Below are 22709 nucleotides of genomic sequence, written 5' to 3'. Positions count from 1 at the left end.
TTATATGCAGTACTCCAAGAAAGTAGGCAAAGGGTAAATAAAATAGAATACTTATAGGAATATAACAAATCCAGTGAATTAAACTAAATCAAGAATTCTAATGGGTTGGCTCTAATGGAAATTGAATAATCAGTAACATCATTACTGAGGTGTCCAAAATAAAAACAAATCCTATTGTACTGTATTTAATTATCAGGACAGTGTACAGTTTTTAACATAAATGATGCACTGCACCAGAGTTAGCTCAAAGCTAATTTACATCTGTAGTCCCCCACAATCAAAACATACAACAGCACAACAACAAACAGTTTAAAGCAAAAAACACACAGAACACATTATACAAAATACAAATCTACATACAATAGCACATCACATACACCCACAATGTCAACCAGAAATCAACAATACAAGCATGTCAAACAAACCAAACCAAAAGCAAGATTATTTACCATGAGATCAAATCCACACTCAGTGGCCACAGAGCTGAGCAGCCTGCATGCACTGGGTGAAAGTCACAACAAAAATAATTAGTGCGTCCTCACACAATAGGTGACAATGGTTGATGATGTTGGTGATGCTGGGACAACTTTATGGTGGTAGTTGGTGAGCCACTGTGGCTGGTGGGCTAATGGGTAACTTGCTATGCTCCTATATAAAATTAAATGGTTGGACACAGCTAAAATGTTAGTGTTCTCTATTTTTGACTCTCTGGCTCCCCAGTCTCTCAATGGTCAACACTGTCAAGACTGAAAACAGCCAATGCCAAGACAATCAGGGCCAGGCTGGGAAAATCATTCAGGCCGTGAAATATAGCGCTAAATATAGCCCTGGTCAGGCCACCTTAGTGCATGTGAATAGCAAACAAATAGCCAACAACTGCTTATGGCTTGATGCCACTGGGCGCATGTGCACCACGTTCTGGCTCTGACACGACTGCTGGAGCTGATTGTGGCCATCAGGCATGATTTTGAGGAAATTAGAAAGGGAACTACCACTTTTATTGTTGATTGTCCAGTTTCTTGGCAGCTTTAACATTGACAGGGGACAATGATGACGCATTAATAACATTAGCTACGTTAGCTAGGTAGCAAGTGTTAGCTAGCTAGCATGTTTATTTACTGACTAACCTGGCCGCTGTGGTCCCTTGCGTGCACACATTTGGTCAATTTTGCCACATTTAGCAGCATCTCCTGCAAGCTCCTTTCTTTTTTTCTCTCTTTGCCTCCACCGTTCATCTTGCTGCTATGTCATTTAACCGCACTAACTGCCAGCTACTCTCTCACTCTCTCTCTCTCTGTCTCTCTCTCTTGATTTACTCTCTACCCCTCTACCATACTTGGCTGTCACAGTGCTTTGCCAGTGTTGCGTTCAGGGTCAAAAAAAAAAAAAAAAATCTGCAGCCTGCGCAAGCCTGTCAGGCCATTTAGCAGGCCAGGCCACTGGGAAAAGTCTTGGTGCTCCCGAGTGTCAGTCCAGGCCTGAAGACAATGAAGAGGCTGTGTTGGTTGGGAGTGTTCAAAGGCTTATCAGACACCCAAACACAGCACACTGGTTTATAATACTCACAGATAAGATTTTACAATGTAGTAATCCACCCGAAATGTGCGCCAATAAATAATTTCTAATTGTGTATAACAGTCACTCTAGATACCCAGGCTTAGTTTGCCATCATTTTGCAGTGTGTTTTTAAATCCACTCAGTGACATCATCAGTCTGACATTAAAGCTGAATTTCTTTTGAATGTTTAACAGCCATCATGCTTTGCTTGCTCCACAGAGTAATGAATAATCTGAATCTGAATCTATCTCAAGCTAACTGCATGTATTACTGCATGTTCACATGCAAAGTCAACATGTGATGTTAAAGCGTTTAGATATCTCTCAGCTCTTACAACACCTCCTCATATCTCTGTCATATCTGTGTTCACATCTCCACTCACTATTCAGCCATAAAGATTAGACATTTTTCTTCAAAGTCCACAGGTTTGTATAAAGTCCAGAGGTTACCTCTACCTGGTTAACAAGACCCACCTGAGACACCAACAGTCATTCCTCTCCAACACCTGACACACTCAAACACACAGCTGACCAACACATGAAGGTGAGTGATCGAGAGTCCGGGTTTTCATTTCAATTAAGTCAAGTTTTCTCTATTTTAAATGAATGACCACAGATATTTTACAATATTCAGCTTAATTATTTCTGTATTTAGTAAAAGATGTGTATTAAAAATACACAAAGAATAGCAAAAATTAGTTTATATTTTAGTATAGAAATTTGTATCAACCCAGACAGGTGAAAACTGGTATTTGGTTGTATTTTTGGTTCATTATGCAGTGAAATAAAATTTAACGATGTGCTTCGTATATTACAAATAAAATAACTAGTTCCCATTTAAGAATAACATGACATGTGTGGAATTTATTGTTTTATTTTTTTTATTTTTTATTTATATTTATAAGCTTCATATTACCAATTGTATTTCATTTTATTCTAATGAAACTTTTTTGAGTTTTCTAATAGGTGATGTGGTCTTATATCTTCAAATGTCATAATGATCAGTTCAGGTTTTCCCATTTCTTCAACCCCAACCATTTATAAAATTTCAAGCTCACACCTCCCAGTTACAATCGAATGAGGACTTGCAAACAGAGAATTTATTGATTGAACCTGTAAATGTGTAGGTTTAAACTGAGAGTTAGACAAAGATGTGTTGCCAGACAGAAAGTGAGCAGCTCTGTCCCGACCTGCTCACATTGATAGAGTCATGTGTTTTGCTGCATAGAGATGTTACTAGGTGTTAATGCAGTCAACATGATCTCAATCCAATAGTGTCTAGGTACTGCTAAAAGGCCTGATGCTAGCTCATACACACTGTAATCTCCCTGCAATTAACAAACTGTCTGGGCAACTCGATACACACTGGAGAAGAAGAGAAGAGTAAAGAGGCACAGAGATGAACATTACAGCAACATTATCTACCATTTTTTACTCGATAGATTCTTTTGGCAGTTTAAAATGGCAGTTTTAAATATGTAATATTTTGCTGAGAACTCAGTAATTTCTCAAAAAAACTATTGAGCTGTATTCCACTGCATATTTTAATACAAATCTTTGAGGAGTTGCAGGCTCCATAGTCCATAGTAGTTAAATAAATCAAGAATTAAAAGATATCAAAGGGATAGTTCAACATTTTTGGAAACATGCTTATCTACTCTCTTTTTGAGTCAGGATGTGGTTAACCTAGCTTAGCATAAAGACTGAAAGCAGGGGGAAACAGCTAGCTTGGCTCTGGCCTAAGTTAAGTCTTGCCATTTGTTTCCTTGTGTTGCACTAAACAGATGAGGATTCATACTCCAGGCAGCCTGAGTATTGGCACCAAATATAAAGGCAATCTGGACTGTAGAAATCCTACTGTGGATGGTGACGAATGTGACCGTTGTTAAGTCCACAACCCTCCTTTTAACATTCCTCTCCTTCTCCCCTTCTTATTATTCCCTCTTTTTGTCTTTTCATTCCCTCTGTCCTTTCATCTTTTCTGACCTCTTACCATGTTAATGTCTAAGTCCTTTCTTTTTCTCCATTTTATTCCATCTCTTAAAATTGTTATTTCTGCTCATCTGGCTATCCCTCTTTCATTCTTCATGTTTTTCCATCTATCCTTCCATTTCTACTTTTAATTATCTGTCTCTCTTTATCTTTGTCTACACATCTGCCTATACTTCTTGTTCTCTCTCCCTGCATCTCTCATCTCTTCTTCTCTTCAGATACCTTTTTCATTTTTTTTGACTTCTCTCTTTTTTCATCCATCTACCTCTTCTCCTTTGCTTAACCCAACTTGTTTTGCTTTCATTTATCTTTCACTTCTGCTCATCTTTCTCTCAAGTCTTTATTCACACCTTTTCTCTTTTTAGCCTTTCCCTCAATTTTGTCTTCTCCTGATCTCTTAGCCACTTCTATATCTCCTCTCTCTATTTACAGTATTTCTTCTTTCTGTTTTTTCCACCCCTCTTTCCTTCCATTTTCTATCATCAGTTTTTTTTTTACTCTCTCATTATGTCTTTTTCCATCCATTTTCCCCTCCACTTGTCATCTTTACCCTCTTGCTCTGTTCATCCCTTCTCTCTCCACGTATCTCTTTCTATCTTCAGGTGTTATCTGCCTTTTTTAAGCAGAGGGCAATTAAGCCTTCAGTCTCATTAATAATACATTGTTAAGCTCATTAATTATTAACCTAAATTGCTGATTTAAGTTTCCGTTCCCTTGACACAAACAGCCACCAGGGGACACACACACACACAGACACAGACACAGACACAGACACACACACACACACACACACACACACACACACAAAGAGGTCACTTGCTCTTAAAGGTGACGGATGGATTGAGTTTCTCCTGCTCTCCTTCTGATCTTCTCTTTTTATCCTTTTGTTTTCTACAGTGTGTGTGTGTGTGTGAGTGTGTGTGTGTGAGAGAGAATATTCACACTGATTCTGTAGTTGTAGATGGTCAGTCATGGTTCTCAGATCAATACACTTGATTGAGTGTAAATGAAAAGAGTGCAGCAGCTACTAAAACTAAGTGTCACCATGTTTCTGTGCTTTGTTTACTGAGGCAGCAGACAACAGGGAATACAGATGTTTTTATTAGAGAACAGAGTCTCAAGTTTACATATTAAATAAGATGAGCTGATTTTTCAGTCAATCAATTGGTAGAAAACAATCAATTAAACTTTTCAAGTAAAAATACTGATACATTTGTAGTTAGGTAAATTTCTAGTGATACAAAGATGCTGAGATTAAAGCTGCATGATTTTTGTTGTTGTTTTTTCCACTTGGGAGTAAAAACAAGTATTAAACAAAATTCTGACATATTATCTGCTTATGAAGTTGTCAATATGTTAGCAAGCAGTTGATTTGGAATTGTGTTTGTGTCCACCTGATGAACATTCACTCTCCTTTTATCTCTGTTTTGGCCTCAACTAACTTCTATATATATAAATTATTTGGCTCTTTAGCTGCTAAATGCTCCACTATGTTCACCACCTAATGTATAGAGTTGGAAAATGTGTCACTTTTCGCCCCCAAGTGGAAGTGTCAAAAACTGTAAATATCACTTGTTTAATGTCTGAACGTTTACTTAATGAATTGTTTTTGACTTGTAATTTTGGTGATTTATATAAAGCTGTCCTGTTTTCAAAAGTATACACTAATCTGACAAAGATCCAAAATAGTCAGAAATGTGTTTACTAATGTTCAGGTATTAAAACCTTGAAAATACTGTTTCTAAGCACCATGACTTATTACATTTTCCCCATCTGTTGTGTAATCTGTTAATTCTTTTTTTCTCCTTTATCTCTCTGTTGAACTCTGTACATTGTTATCTTGACACACCTTTGGACTTAACCTTGACTTTCACACATGGAGACACAGTACTGTTTATTAGTAACATATTCAATCTGTCTGATTACATATTCCTCCCTTTCTGTACTTCTCTCTGTGTGTTTATGCTCCTTTTCTATCTCTCACTCTGTTTCTTTTGATGCCCTTTTTGTTTTTTGTGCTTTTTCTTCTTCCTCTTCCTCTTTTCTTTCCTCCACTCCTTTCCCTCTTTGAAAGAGGTGTTGTGGTACTCCTTATATATTTACAGCATTGACTGAATATGAAGCATTCACTCATCTGCATCTTGTGTTTGTGTGTTGGTTAGAGTCATCTCTCAGCACTGGTGGTTGGAGTTCCTGTCAATCATCAGGCAGACATGGATGGGGACTGTATTTGATTGTGACATGTCACTGTCAGTAACAAGGATTCATCCTGTTGTGATGCTGCAGGCTGACAGGAAATCACTGTTACTGGTAGTGAGTGTTACACACACACACACACACACACACACACACACACACACACACACACACACACACACACAAAGTTTGAATTTAGTGTTTTCAGCATCTCCACTTAACATCTCTGCTTAAAAATTCTAATGTTTTGAAGGTTTTGAATGGAGAAATATTCTTTTATGACTTTAACTGAATGTTAAAGGGTCAGCCATTATTTACTGTACAACATTAGGATGAATCTGTTTTTGTCAATGATTGAATGATGAGGATAATGAGACTTTTTAACTGCATGATGATGAGGAATAAAATACATTATCAGCACATTTGTTTGTGTGTGTATGTGTCATAAATGTAGTTTTTTGTTCTTTGAATTTAAGAGAAAATGGTCACCTGCAGACATAATCAAACTGCTATGTGTAGGGAAACCTTTCAGCAGAATGCCTTGTGTGTGACTTTGTGGATTCTCAAGAGCCAGAATTACCATTTATATTTTACAGCAGTTATGAAACTGTTTTATTGGAAATTAAAAAAAAATGTTTTTAAGGTAGTACAAATTTAAGTTTGAGATAAATTTCATTTTCTGATAAACTGCACATCTTTCAATTTAATGTTTAATGATGCATACACCAGAAATATTCAGTGTTAAGCAGGATTAAATTGTATTAATCCAAAGGCATTTTAAACACTTCAAAATGATTAGGTGAGACTTGAACAAATGAAGTTTGTGACCAAGAAAAGCTCTGAGGCCACATGGTAATAGCACAATTATTGTTATTAGTTAAACATTACAATTACTGTTTCTCTGCCCTGAGAAGAATAAAAAACACTGTATACTTGGAATATTTTGGCACAGAAATGGTTACATTTATAAGAAATCAAAAATATCAAAATATATATAATATAATTCCAATATCAGGAAAACTATCAGCAGCTTTAGTCCAAATAAACAGCATCAATACCAGACTTTAAAAAGTAAGTCCTGCTTTAAAAATGGTACGAGGTATCTGCAACAAATAATGTTTTATCTGGTCTGACAAATATCTATGCTGTAAATTTACAAGCTCATCATTTGTTATATGTGGCTTCTGAAATCTTCAAAAATAATTACAAAATACAGCTGTCATACTTGAAGTGGAATGTACGTGTATGTTGCTGTCCATGGTGCTGGAGTGCTTGAATTAATTAATTATAAAAAATACAATACAACAATTACCATAAATGAAATAAATGGCACATAGAAGCATTTTTATACACTTAGTATCAACACACTGTCATAAAATTTAGTTTAATCAACAGGCAGCTTCTAGCTTGCTACATTTTGTATGATACATTTTAATGGGTGGAAGTAAGCAGACAGAGGGGTTGTCATTTAAGCAGTGGTGGAAAGTAACAAACAGCATTTACTCAAATACTATTTTATGTTACCTCTTTTATATTTCAATATAATGATATTGTACTTTTTACCAGAATACATAGTGTTATTACTTTGAAGATTAAGATGTGATTAACAAATAAATTGATGCACTGTTAAAGACAAAAATGAAGCTTAGTGTAAATTCAAGCAGAAAAACTGTATATATACTCATTCATTCATTCTCATTCCTCTCTCTCTCTCTCTCTCTCTCTCCCCCACACTTCTCCTGTTCTCCTATCAGATGATTAGGGGTTGACTCTTTTAGTTAATCCAATCAGATTCCCCCACAATCTCTATTAGCCAATCATGTCTTAGCTGTCAAACTTTAAATCTGTTCTCTCTGTTACTGTCAACTGTCATTTCAGTGAGAATCGTTGCAAATGGCACACTCTATACTCACCTTTTTCTGCATCCTGTTACTGACTTTTAAGCCGATGTCTGACTCTCAACATGATCTTCTCCCAGAGGATCCAGGCCCGAGCACTGACTTGCTGTTGGAGATCACATCCACTTCTTTGGGTGGCTGGCACAGGAGCTCTTGCCTAGTGCTACAAGATGACTCCTCCACACACACAGCAATCAGCTACAATCCAGCAGAGCATATGCTTATTTCCAAACAAGGCTCATCTGCTCCAGTCGGACGCCCGCCATGCCCACTCCCAGGCACAAAAGGACCAGGAAATTAGGCCCCTCTCAAGCTTCTCAGCCTAAGAAAGGGAACACCTCCTCTCTCTCTCACCCTCCAGCCCACACCTCTACTGCTATTTGCGAACACTCCACTGCAGACAACTCCCTGATAACTGCCTTACAGTCTTTGGCTAACTCCATGGAAAACATTGATGCACAGCTTCAATCCCTGGAAAATGCTTCAGCTGCCACTTCATCTTCAGTGACCAACTGAATTTAAAAGTTGGATGGCTTCTCTGCCATCAAGACGCTCTGCCTCTGAAACGCTCCCAAAACCATGTCAAATACCAGTGCGCAGGTCGGTTACATCGCTATCTCAGTCTCTCTCCTCTGCTCTGTTAGGTCTATCAGCAGGTCTCAACGAGGGGACATCCACCTCTTACATGATGCACATTTCCTAATTTGGACATCACTCTCGGAGTTGGGGGTGTTCCCTAGAGATAAAGCTGAGCTACTGGCATATGCAAAATGCTCTCAAAGGACTCTCCATAACCTGTTGTTCCTAATAGGCAATAAATGAAAAGTTCAAAGCAAGAATCACCTTTGAAGTTCCTCCCTGCACATTACATGGTGTGCTGTCTCTGTGTTATGAGTGTATAAATAAGTAGAGGTCTGTCTACTATGAGGCGACAAGTATCGTTTATGATCTGGGAGACTCCAGTTCGAGACCCAGTGTAGGGACCTCCTTTATAAGGTAGTTTATTACAAAATGCAAATACAAATAATTTTGCTGCCTCAACAAATATAGATACAAATACAAATACTGGGCTCTCTGCACATCCCTAGTACCAATATAGTGCAGTTAAGAATTCTCTCCACCTATTCAAAGAATAGAGCAAGAACACAATACCCTACTCAGTTTACTGATATACACTACCCATAAACGATTAAAATAGCCCTTTAACCAACACAAACATTAAATAACAGATCTTTAAGTTTCAACAAATTACAGTAACCTGAATAGTGTGACAGAAGACTTTGTGTTGTCTCAATAATTTTAAATTATGAGCTCAAAGTACTAACTCACTGACTGAAATTTTCACCAAAACATATGAATTTTCAAATAATATTGACCACATTAACTATACTAGACATGCCAATTATGCCATTAGTGATTTTAAGAAATTATTGATTGTCCAGTTTCTTGGCAGTTTTAACATTGACAAGGGACACTGATGACGCAACGGTAATATTAGCTAGGTAGCAAACGTTAGCAGTGAGCACATTTATTTACTGACTAACCTGGCCGCTGTGGTCCCCTGCATGCACACGTGTTCAATTTTGTGGCATTTAGCGGCATCTCCTGCAAGCACCTTTCTTTTTTTCTCTCTTTCCCTCTCTTCTCCACCCCTTCTCTTTTTTCCACAATTCATCTTGCTGCTAAGTCATTTAACTGCACTAACTGCCAACTACTCTCTCTCTCTCTCTCTCTCTCTCTCTGGACTTGCTCTCTACTTCTACCATGCCTGGCTGTCACAGTGCTCCAGACAGTGTTGTGTTCAGGGTCAAAAAAAAAAAAAAAAAATCTGCAGCCTGTGGCGGGCCTGCAAGACCATTTAGCAGGCCAGGCCACAGTGCTCCCGATTGCCAGCTCGGGCCTGGGTACATAGCCTGTTACTAAAGACAGATTGATCATATCTAGTAAAGAAGTGCTAAGAAGTGCTAGGGTAAGACTTTCTCAAGCAGCCTAGTTGGGATAGAGTCTAAAAGACAGGTTGATGTTTTCGATGAAGAAATCATTGAAGTTAATTCAGGAAGGTCGACTGGGAGAAAAACAGTTTTCTACAGTTTCTAAGGTTCCTGTGTTTGGGGATAAATCAGTGCCTGTTGAGGGCAGGAGGTGATGAATTTTGTCTCTAATGGTTATAATTTTATTGTTAAAGAAGCTCATGAAGTCATTCACTGAGAGCTATACAAATACATGGATCAATAGAGTCATGACTCTTTGTCAGCCCGGTCAAAGTGCTGCAAAGGAACCTCGGGCTGTTTTTATTCTCCTCTATTGATGGCTCTGGCATTACAGAGTGCCTTTCCTTTGGTGGAACACCATATCCTTTTAAATCTTCATGATGTTTGTTTTAATTTGCGGGTATGCCATGAAGCTAAATTCTTTTTTTTTTTTATTATCAACAGATGATCAATTTGGGAGAGTCTAAAGGTCCTCTGTTGTTGTTGAGACATGACATTGAATTCAATGCTGATGGAATCGCTTCCTTAATTTTAGCTACAGCACTATCAGACAGACATCTGATGAAAACATTTTTGTCTAATGGGGTGTAGTCCAATAACAGGAATTCAAAAGTTATTAAGTAATGGTCTGATAGAATAGGATTTTGTGGAAAACTAGTAAATGTCCAATTTTGATATGTTAGAGCAAGGTTGAGGGGGTGGTTAAAACAGTGGGTAGGTTTATTAACATTCTGAGAGAAGCAATTTGTTTTGGCTAGAAACGCAATCCGATGTCACGCTGCAGGGGCCGATCACAGCTGGCGATCAGACTGATCGCCAGCTGTGATCGGCTTACAGGGCTGTAAAACCCCGCCATGAGAGAGGACAAAGACATTACTAGGAAGAAGGGAGGACTTTTCTCTTTGTTTGATAATGTTAAAAGTATAGTTAGACTTTGCTGTCAGCTTCCTGACTTAGAGAGCTGAGAGCACCAGCGAGCGAGAGAGACAGAACAGCTGTGGACAAGTGCGCTAGAGAGTGAAAGAAGAGAGGGAGCTAGTGAGAAAGCCAGTGAATTAGATCAATAAAGTGTTACTTTATGATTGTTTCACAATGGTTACATTCTAAAGCACAAATAATCATGCCCACACCCCCACACATCTCCACAAAACCCTGCAGTGGTACACCACAATGCCTGATTTGGTCTGAATTAGCCCTTAGCCTAATAAAGAGATAAACACAGTGCTAAGGCTATCGTTATCAACATCCACATGAATATTAAAGTCACATACTATAATTACTTTATGTGTACTAAGGAATAAGTTTAATAAAAACTCAGAATTCAGATAAAACTTCAGAGTACGAGTAAGGGTGGTACACTATAAGAAACAGAATTGGCTGTAAAGTTTTCCAGGTTGGGTATGAAAGACTAAGACCAAGGCTTTAGAGTGAGTTATCATTAAATTTACAGCTAGGGTTGATTCATAGGCTTGAGTTCAAAATGGCTGCAACCTCGTCCGGTGTTTCGAGGAATGTAAGTATTAATATGACTGGCGGGGGGGTGGATTCATTTAGCCTAACATTTGCTTCATGACACAGCCAGGTTTCAGTAAGACAAAATAAATCAATATAATCTGAGATTAGATCATTTATTAATACAGTTTTAGATGACAGAGATCTAATGTGTAAGACTCCAAATTTAATTATCCTATTTTGTTGTACTATTGCAGTGGTGGTGTTAATTTTTATTAGATTTTTATGTATAACTTCTCTTCTGTTTACTTTAGGTTTAACTGATTTAAGTGGTTGAGGGGCAGACACAGTTTCAATGGGGTTTTGGGGGGGGGGGTAACTGCTCTAATGGAAGCACAGAGAAGCATGTAGGACTACAACTCTGCCTCCTTTTCTCAACTGTGGGTTGTTGTGCTTTTGGTCTACTAATAAACTCAGCCATATCAGACCGGGGGCCTCAGTTATAAAACTGTGTGCATCATTCATGTCAAAAGGTTTCTGTGTTTTGTGCGGATGAAACACAGGAAGTGCTTACGCACAAAAATATTCTGATATATAACACAGTGCACACACATGTCCTACACCTGTTTCCCTTTATAAATCATAATCAACTCAAAATTTGGCGCATGTGAGAGAGTGTCTGGCCAACCCCTGTAATGCCCATAGTTGCCTATAAACAGTCAGTAGCCGTGTTTCTATTGGATTCGCGAGAGAATTTTAAGCTGACTTTTGAAATGTTACAAAAAAGAAAATGCGAATTACGTACGTTCCCACCAACTGCTTTGAATGAATAAACTAGGCTATGCAATGCATATGTCAGAAGATGGCGGTATAGGCTTAAATAATCCACCAGTAAACAGAGTAGAAGTGGAGGTTGTCAACTGGACAACCTGACCTTGACAGGGAGAGAAAAATGGAGAGGGGTCTTCAGGAATTTGTTTCAATTTACCAAGTTGTTATTGTTCTTTCATATCAGCTAGTATTAGCCATGCCCCAAATGTCAGAAGATGCTGAGAGCAGAAACAGCTGATCAGAGTTAAATGTTTGCTCTGTCATTATTTATTTGACAAATGCATTTCCATTACCCGTTTTATGCATAAACTCTATTTTGACATTTCCAAAATCCACCTCAAGTGAGCTTAAAAACTTTTTTGCAAAATTGAGGAAATTTTTTCGAATTTTGGTGTTTCCATTAAGCTTTTCTGATGTGAAACTTCAAAATGTGTATAAAAATAGGTTAATAGAAACACGGCTATTGAAGTGCCCCCAGCTCTCAGTGACACAGTGTCAATGAGTGAAGAGAACCTGTTAGAAACATGATTTGGTTGGTGGTGAACCATGGGCTTCTTCTTAGCACTATGATTCCTTCAGAGACTCATCCAGCCACCCTGGCTTCATGGCTGCTCAGGAACTACTGAGTAGTAGGGGCTACAGCGCATTGGCCTGCACTGACTACTGGGGAGTGGAAAACTACAGTAGCTAATGACTGGTTTTCCATGGTGCGGAACCGTGCTTCCAAGTCACTGAGTCCCATCTCCAACACTGCAAATAAACTACATTTATTACATGTACCATTATCACTAAAGGAGGCAGAGGAATAACTATGTGACACACCAAGCAAGAGAGAGCAGGGGAGCAAGAGGGAGAGAGTGGTGTGCTTTTATTTTGAAAGCTTGATTGACAGGATGAGAATTTTCTGCAGGGTGAGACATGTCTGTCTTGCTCACACCTGTGTTATCAAAATTATGCAAGTTTTGGGCCCATTCACTTGAATTTCAATTAGTAAATTGATGAGTTTGTGTGTAAAACAAATTATTTTCCTAATTTTCATCAAGTCTATTTTTAGAAAAGGAAAGACTTTTAACCCACATGACCTGGTCAAAGTTTGATTGACATGTGTACTGTCAGGTGTGTAGAGACAATAAATAACTACAGCTGGACACAGAAAAACACTCATGTATTTGAATGGAGAGTGTGAGCGAACCCACACCTTTTTGAACATTTACTGCTTCATCATAGTTTTAGATACAAACTTCATTTGAGCTTCTTCATGATTCATGAGACTTTGACCTACAAATCTTGAATTTACATGTTCTTTCTATCTTTTATTGTTTTTGAGATATTAGAGTGTGAGTTTTAAAGTCTTTTCTTGCTCCTTTTGTGATTTTATAATGAGTGTGAGCAACATCACCAGGAGCAGTTGGAGAGGAGGATTTTAGAGTACGCTTTTTGTGAAATCTCCTCATAAATCCCATTCCTCTGGCCAAAGCTTACATTAAAAATAATATTTTTTGATAGGAAATTTCATTGTGAATCCATTGATACAGGTTTGAAAGTGGTCACACTTATAGTTTAGACGTCAGAAGCCTCTGTTTGACACAAAGTTCATGCCCATAGATTGCCTCCCCATTGTTTTACATTGTAAGGTGTGATGTGGCACCGCCTACTGTTTTACAGTAGTCCTCTGCCTTTTTGGCTTGGTCCCTAATTAACTGAGTTGAGAGAAGCAAAAACGCTATCAGTAACACAGCCAGTGACTCGAAATGAGACAACACGCTTACCGCAGCATGTCAGGAGCGTGTCAGCACATCAACAGCCAAGGTTTACATGAGGATGGGTTTTTGCACTGTTTTGTGTCTATATTTATATGCCACTTAAACCTGATTCCATAAATACTATTTGTGCTTTCATTTGCTACTGCATGGATATTCGCCATTTTAAACCTCAGTACTACATCCGTGGGTTGGTTGCTGGGATTCACTTCAATATTAGATGTTATGACTCCTCCTTTCTTAGCTCATTTTCCAATCTGTCAACTTTTTTTTTGGTAGCTATTTTTATATAAAGTTACAACTCTTTGTCCTCTGGTTCTTCTGAGACAACGTTACGTGCAAGGGGTGCATTGTTTCGTCCCCTATAAATATATATTCATTCATTTCTATTTTTATACCTTTGTCCTATCGTTGTTAATGCTGCAAATTTTCTATTTTTTTTTTCTTTTCTTCGTACTGAGAGTTTTACTTAATGCAGTAATGGTTAACAAATTGTGTTTAATACTGTTACACGGGTCACAGTTTACAGTTTGTTATGTGATCCAGATATTATATGGAATGTTTGGCTTTGATATATTTTCTGTTTTATGTTGGAGGGGTACATTGAATTAATTGGTTAAAGATTCAAGGGTTATGTAAAATGCAATTAACAGACCTTTTCTGTTTGTTTTGTGTTGATAAGTTGTACTGCTTTATGGTGTATTGTGCTTTTGTTGTTTGCTGTTATGATCTCTTCTATCTCTTTGTGCCTGTATCTTAGAATCGACCTGACACCCTCTCTGCCATCCATGGTAATATGACTGGATCATTAGATGGAGAGACCACCGGAGGGCAGATGGTAAAGTTCACCTCTTTAAACATGGGGGGCTTGAATGCTGCATTAAAACCAACAAAGATTATGACTTATGTCAAGAATCTGAACGCCGATGTGATGTTTCTTCAGGAGACGCACCTGCTTAGATCTGAGCATGGAAAGTTGAACCAGCCATAGATGGGTCAAATTTTTCACTCTCAATTGGGACAATCCCAGCTTCTACAATTCAGTACTATCTCTGATTCCCAACCTGGACTCCCATACTCTGATTCTAGGCAGGGACTTGCCTGCCATCTATTCTCTCAACTCTAGACTCCTTCAGCGTATTCTCGGGTTATAGGTTGAACATCTCCAAAAGTGAGTGTCTCCCCATAAACCAACTGGCTGCAGAAATTCCAACTCACCTCATACCATTTAAGTATGTGGCAGTGGGCATAAAGTATCGGGGAATAATGATTACACAATCTATACGTGCACTTAGGGAGCAGAACTTCTCAGTGCTAATGACAGCAGTCAAACAGGATCTTCAAAGATGGAACCATCTACCACTCTCCCTTGCCGGTAGAGTACAAACAGTAAAGATGAATATTTTACCAAGATACCTTTACCTCTTTCAATGCCTACCAATATACCTTCCTCGCTCATTTTTTAATCTTATCAACAGCATCATTTCCACGTTCATTTGGGCAGGTAAAGGAGGGACTGGTCACTGGGCAGCCTGGGTTTGCCCAACCTCCTCGGGTATTACTGGGCTGCCAACGCACAAAAAGTTTTACTCTGGTTTACCTTACCTCAAAATAGTTAGTGCCAGTTAGAGGCAGACTCATGTTCCATGTCTCTTCAGCACCCTCTCCCTCTCTATAGCGAATTACACATCCAACCCCATTGTAACCAACACATTAAAAATTTGGACCCAAATCAGGAAGCGGTTTGGATGGCTCTCCCTCCCTCAAACGACGCCCCTTTGTAACAACCATTTATTTGTACCAGCCAAAATTTAGTCATGCTTTGCAGCTCTGAAAAATAAAGGCCTGAGATGCCTTGGAGACTTGTACATAGATGGACCAACTGTGCTCAATCTTTGGACTAGATAATACTGACTTCTTCCGCTTTTTTCAACTTCACAACTTTGCGCAAACCTACTCTCCCCAGTTTCCTCAGGCGCCACCCCTCAATGGCATAGACTTGGTGCTTCAGGTTAAATCTCTGACTAAGGGCCATGTGCCATTCCTCTATAATCTCCTATCTCCAACTGATGACTTGTCCATGCGTAAGAGAAGGTCTGACTGGGAAAGGGAGCTCCAGATGCTCTCTGGAAAAGAGCATTGCAGGCAGTTAATTCCTCCTCTAGCTGCGCTAGACTTTCTGTTATCCAATTTAAAGTTCTCTTTAGACTACACTATAGCAGAAACAAACTTTTCAAACTTTACCTAGATTGGACCACGGAAGCTTGTGACAGATGTTCCCAGATGCAATGCAACCTAACACATATGTTCTGGACATGCACTAAATTGTCTAATTATCGGCAGTCATTTTTTAAATCTATTTCTGATATCCTAGACATAGCTGTTACTCCATTGCCACAGATAGCCATTTTGGGGTGCCTCCTGCTGAACTTACAATCACATCTTTGCAGAACAATTAAATAGCTTTTGCGTCCTTGATTGCACGTAGAAAAATTCTTCTCCTTTGGAAATCTTCACAGCCCCCTTCCTTTAAATCCCGGCTACATGATTTATTATTCCTATTGAAACTAGAGAAAATTAAATTCAGTCTTAGAGGGCATCCTGAGAAGTTTTACTCTCATTGGAAACCACTACTTGTTTATGTGGACAAACTCCCTGCTGCTGAAACGTCCCCATAATGCTGTGCACACATCTTTACATAATCTCCTATAATTAGACTGACTTAAGAACAGAGGGTTGATCTGTTGATCATGCAGAGATGCAGGCAGCAAACAAACAAACCAACAACTTCAGTGTTTTATCTATGTTATTTATTAATTAACTGGATGTACTTATCTGTTTAATTTGTATTTTTTTAATATCATTTTTACTACTATTTATTTACCTATTTTTAAAATTATTTTTACATATTTACTTACTTTTACTTTTATTACTATTTTTAATTCAGTTCATTTATATACCCTCTCTTCTTGGGTATCACACTATTTTTCTGGCTACTAATCACACTAACCTGTCAATGACCCAAAGGTCTGTGGGATGAATATATGTGGGTGAGGGGTGGGGGGTATACAAAAACAAAAACAAACGTGTCACTGGATGTACTGTTTACTGAAGCTGTGAATACATAAAAAATATTGTTATAAAAAAAAACTACTCACAGACAGGATTTTACAACAACAACAACAAAAAGAAATACTGTTAAAAGGCATCTCTAAAGTTTCTCCTCCTGTTCCCGACCATAGACAGCCTATCACTCTTTCTTTCATAGGATGCTTTCAGTACTCAGGATTGGTGTTTTTTCTCCATATATGGTGCTTTGCTCAATGCTGTATTTTTATTGGCTTTTTATACATTTCTTAGAAGTGGCGAACTCCTCTCAGTCATTCAACCCTAATAGAGATATTTCCTTTTCTGATCTGGTTTTTCATCCTAGTCACTTCAGTTACACCTTAAGCACTTTAAATGTGGAGGTGCTTCTCTGTAATCGTGGCCTATCGTGACCACTTCACTTTCCTCTATAATGTACATGTGTCAAAAAAAAGAAAAAAAAGAAGGTCTATCGTGACTTATACATAGTTATAGTGATATCCTACTTTACTCATCATGTGCATGTTCAATAAAACAATTGTCACTTAAAAATTGAAGTACCAGTATATAAAGATATATTGACAGTAGCTTCACATACAACCAGTCAAACATCATGATAATATAATAACATACATAAATATAAACACACACAATTTGTTTTTTTCCCTTAGGATACAAAGAAAAAAAACTAAAAATTGCACTTAAATGGCAACTCGTTATGATGGTTAACCCAGATTATGATGTTATGATGTTAACCCAGCATGGGTTTGGGGAATTCATCACAGAGATCATGTGCTAGGCAGGTGAAAAGATGCATTATAGGAAACTTAGGACCCAATGTTTTTGGAGCTTGACTAAGAAAAGGTTGCTCCTCTCCCTTTTCACTAGTCCCTGGTTCCCAAGATTGTTAGTGTTTTTATGTGTTAGATCTCTAATTTCAGTCCAATGTTTCTGTTAATTTATCAGTCATATTGCACAAATGTAATATGGGTTTCAGTTGAGTATTTTGTATTTTACAATGTGATATTTTGTTGAAGGGCTTCAGTCCTGCTGAATGGATATGTCCCAACCAAGGACATATCCATGTGCCAGCAGGCTGCACTTTTGTTTTTGGAATGTTGGAGGTGATGTGTGTCACTGAATGAAAGACTGGTCTCTAATTACCTTCAATTATATTGTACAGTCTCCTATCAGAATCTGAGTGTATTTGTATGAGCTCACATCACGGCTGGCCATCTTTTTAAAAAGTAAATCCACCAATACTCACACACCCACACCCACCCTCCCTTCTCTTAGACCACACTGATTCAGTTTCACCCGGCTAGTTTGTAGACAGGGCCTGGTGTGTGTGTTTTTATTTACCTGCAACACACTACTTTTACTTCACTCTGACCCTGGGGAACCTGTGCTCCAACCTACACACACTTTCATGCAGGCATACATGCATGTGCACACAAAATTAAGTACTGGCAAAACTTATGCCCACACACACACACACACACACACACACACACACAAACACAGTTAAATGGCACAATAAAATCTAGCTCTCTCACACACACACATACACTCTCAGCCCCCGCGAGGCCTCCCGTTAGCTCCCGGTTAGACATTCGGTTGTGACACGCTGGAGGAAAGGCGGCCCAGCGGAACCGACTACAGGCAAACACAAACAAATAACAGAAGCCAGATGCCAAAACAGCTACAGCAGAGCTGCAGACACTAACAGTGCTTCTGGTTTGTCTGGGCAACAACAAAAAGATCAACTGAAGTGATGTTGAAAAGACAGCTCAGGAAAGATTTTACGCTCACTTTCTGGTTACTTTTTCCTGGGAAAAAAGTAATCAAAAGAAGATTAATTTTTCAATTTTTGATTTTTTTTAAATGAATTTTTAAATTAATTTCTAGTTTGCTTGGCATAAATAGAGAATGAGCAGTGATAGCCAAATACTGAAGACTGTAACAATATAACATCTAGGTGGAGGACATCACAGCTAAATGAGAAATAAGTGCCTCAGATCTTTGAGGCAGATAAAATCTAAAATTGTAGCATTATAGTACTGTCTTCTAAGTTGGTATGTAAGCAAGTAAGTAAGTTTATTTTCAAGAACAGAACATCATAAGGTGGTTTACAATTAAAAAATGAGGCAACAGACTGAAAAAGAGTAAAAAGGCAGCAGTACTAAATGCATTAAACATTTCACTTTAAGTCTAAGTACAGAAAATGTACTTAAGTTTCAGAAGTCAAAGTACTTCTTTAGAAAAATTACCAGTGTGTGTGTTATATTAATATACAATACATTTTACAATATTACAAATGCCTCAATATGTAAGCAGCATTTTAATGCTCTAGATGGTCAAGGTGCATGGAGGTCTTTGAAGGCATACTATACTTACCTTGCAAGGCAGCTGGATTTGCAAAATCATGTGAGAATCCATCTTGTCAGGCTTCAAGTTATGCGCTTGTGTCTGAACCACTGGTGGTTTGGACCAATCAGTGTCCAATGAGGATTCTCTTGTGATTTTGTGAATCCAGCTGCCTTGCAAGGTAAGACGGTGATAGATAATAGACAGATGGTTCATCCAATCACCTGACAAGTATTTCTTTGAAAGTGCCTTCCCTTTTCCAAACTGTTTCCAAGGATGATGACTTAGATGCCCCTGTGTAACAAACCATCTTGCGTGTCAGGTTAATACTATGCAGGATTTTCCTATAAACCTGCATAGACTCATACAAAAGTAATCCCTCTTAATCATCACTTATGACCCACTAGAAGTGTGTGGCGATGTATGTATCTACAGAGACCCAGCCCCCTGCCTGTATTTTATTATTTTCTTATTATTTTGCTGTGTTCGGGAAGTTTTTGGGTGTCAACCTTTGGGCAGTGGGTGTGTAGGCCCCAGCTGATAGCAATGCACACACACACACACACACACACACACACACACACACACACACACACACAGCAAAGAGGCTACAGCAGACAGAATGAAGCTCTGCAGTCACACCAAATCTGGCACCTTCCCGCAGGGTTGTGCGGGGGTGTGGGCGTGTTTAGTGGTACCTTAGAACGTAACCTCAGTGAAACAATCAGAATTTTTTTTCCTCTAATTCACTGTTTTGTTCTCACTTCTGCCACTCGCTCTCTAGCTCGACCACCACTGCTCACTCTTTCTTGCTCTGCTATCAACTGACAAATCCTGCATAGTATGTGAATTGTTGATGTATTTTGTTTGTATGTAAGTAACTATAGCTGTCAATATATAAATTATTTTTTGAGAATTTAGTAAAAAAAAAAGTTTTAGTTTCAGTTGAAATTTTATGTAGGCCTGCAAAATAAGTGAATGTGCAGATTAACTGACATTTGATTTTTTTGTTTTACTGTCAGTTATACTTTTAATTGTTAGTATGTCATAAGTTTGTTTTTGTTTGTTCTGTAACTGCTTTAATGAAGTTCATTAACTGCTTTAATGAACTCATAAACAAAATTCAGGAACAAAGACCAAAGACCACGTAACCCAACCAATTCTCATGTCCCCAGGGAATTCAACAATTACCTGTTGTCGATCCTTGAACTGGCCGTGCAGTTCAGTGGCAACGGCTTTTATTCATATCATGTCCTTTTTGCCTCTCAAGCTGCCGGACACCTGCGACAGTTTAACCAGGGCATGTACTGGGGATCGTTGGACCACGAGCTGTGCTGCCAAGTCTTTGCAGCTCGCTCATCCCTCTGCTGCGACCTGTACCCTGTGCCCCTTCACATCCTGCCATGGCCTGCACCCTCTCTGCTCCTCTGCCCTGCACCTCAGTTGCAGAAAAGCAAAACTCGCCACCCATCACCCCCAAACCTGCCATTGCTCAGCTGTCCACCCTTGGCCCTCTCCCCAAGGGTGTGGATAAGAGAGGTACACCCATCCTATATCAGGGTGGGAGGATGATTTGTAATAATTACAATGACCTGGGATGCAGTGTCTTCAGCTGCAGATTCATGCACACCTGCTCATTCTGCAGTGGAGCCCACGCCAGATCGACTTGTCCACGTAATCCAAGTAAGCAACACTTGTGTAAGTATCTGGATACCCCCATTGATATTGATGCTCTAGTCACCACCTTACAGAACCACCCAAACCACCAGATCATCGACTTCCTCATCCAGGGCTTCACACACGGTTTCCATCTGGATCTGCAGGTCATGCCCGATTCCACCCACATATGCCACAATTTACAGTTGGCCTTGTCCGACCCCGCCACAGTGGACAAACTCTTACAAAAGGAAGTTGACGCCACTTTCATGATTGGCCCATTCTCTAGCATGTCCCTCTACGGTTCTACCATCCCGAGCATCAACAGCCCGATTCCCAGCCCAGACTTTTCTATGCAGTATGCCACAATAGATCATACCATCTCCCTCATTAGCCTTGCAGGTCAAGGAGACTGGTTGTCCAAGGCGGATATCACCAGCACTTTCAAGGTCCTCCCCATCCACACTGACTATTGGTATCTTTTTGGAGTCTTCTGGAAGGGCTGAAAGCCTGAAAATCTTCAACTCCTTAACCGAGACCCTCTGCTGGATCCTGTCAAACAACTACAAACTCCTGTATGTCATTCACCTACTTGATGACTTCCTCATGGTCACGCTGCTATCTTCACCCTCGTCATATGGTCTCAGTACCATGATTTCCGCATTCACCAATCTTGGTGTTCCTCTCTCTCCAGAGAAAACAGAAAGCCCCAGCATGTCTCTGGTATTCCTTGGCATCACCCTCAACTCCATTTCACTCCAAGCATCTTTGCCTAATGAGAAACTCCACCATATTTCTTTGCTCATTCAAAATTTTCTTCTGGCTGACACATGCACCAAGCGTCAATTGCTTTCGCTGCTGGGCCATTTCAACTACGCTGTCCGTATCATCCCTCAGGGCTGATCCTTCTTGTCGCACTTTCTCTCCATAGCCACTGCCGTCCCATGCATTCACGACCATGTCATGCTCGACAATGCATGCAAGATGGAATTGAGGCTGTGGCACCAGTTCCTCTCCTCCTGGATGGTATCTCTTTCTTTTATGATGACTATGTCACTGAGGCTGATGACATCCAGCTGTTCACAGACACGGCCCCTTCAGTCAGCTTTGGCGGCTACTATGGCAGCAGGTGGTTCGCAGACAAATGGCCACTCAACTACTTTTCTCTTGTCCTTTCCTCCACTATCTGTGAAATGTACCCGATATTCATCTCAGCCATTCTTTGGGGGCACGAATGGTCTACGAAGACCATTGCCATCCACTCTGACAACAGTGCCGTTGTCAACATCTTCAACAAAGGCCTGTTGCATTGTCTGGACATCATGCAGTTCATGCGGAAGCTCACATTGGTTTCAGCCCAGCACCAGTTAATCATCCAAGAATACTACATCCCAGGTCACAAAAATGCAGTTGCTGATTCACTCTCTCGTTTCTTGTTTCAGATATTCAGACCACTAGCTCCGGCTTCCGACCGTCTTCTGATCCCAGTCCCTCTGTTTTCAGCCACAATCTTCAACTGACCCCGGAGCTGGAACTTCTGGTCATGACCTCACATTGCCCCCTGCACACTCTCGTTGTATCTAACCGGATGGAAGTTCTTTAAAGCTTCCATTGCCTCCCACAGTCTTCCATTCCCTTCACTGGACATTCTGACCCTCTCCTGCTTCATCACATCCTCCCACACCCACCTTAAGATCAAGTCTCCTACCATACAGGCCCAACTCAGCGGTATCAACTTCTTTGTTAAACTGATTTCAGGAGCACCGTGTCTGGCCTTGTCCCACTCACACATCAACATGTTAATCAAAGGTCTCCACAAAGCTGAACTACATCACACACTAAAATGTTACCTCTCACATCAGATCTCTTGGCCCGCTGCATCCACACCCTCTGTTCAGGCTACCTGTCTCCCCACGTAGACAA

General features: G+C 39.5%; 1 pseudogene; it reads left to right on the top strand.

The window, feature by feature from the left end:
* Positions 1-20533: 20533 nt before the first annotated feature.
* LOC121891643 lies at positions 20534-22306 on the top strand (annotated as a pseudogene).
* Positions 22307-22709: the final 403 nt, after the last annotated feature.

Source organism: Thunnus maccoyii, chromosome 24, assembly GCF_910596095.1.
Source record: "Thunnus maccoyii chromosome 24, fThuMac1.1, whole genome shotgun sequence".
NCBI classification, from domain to species: Eukaryota; Metazoa; Chordata; class Actinopteri; order Scombriformes; family Scombridae; genus Thunnus; species Thunnus maccoyii.
This window is presented reverse-complemented; position numbering and strand designations above follow the sequence as displayed.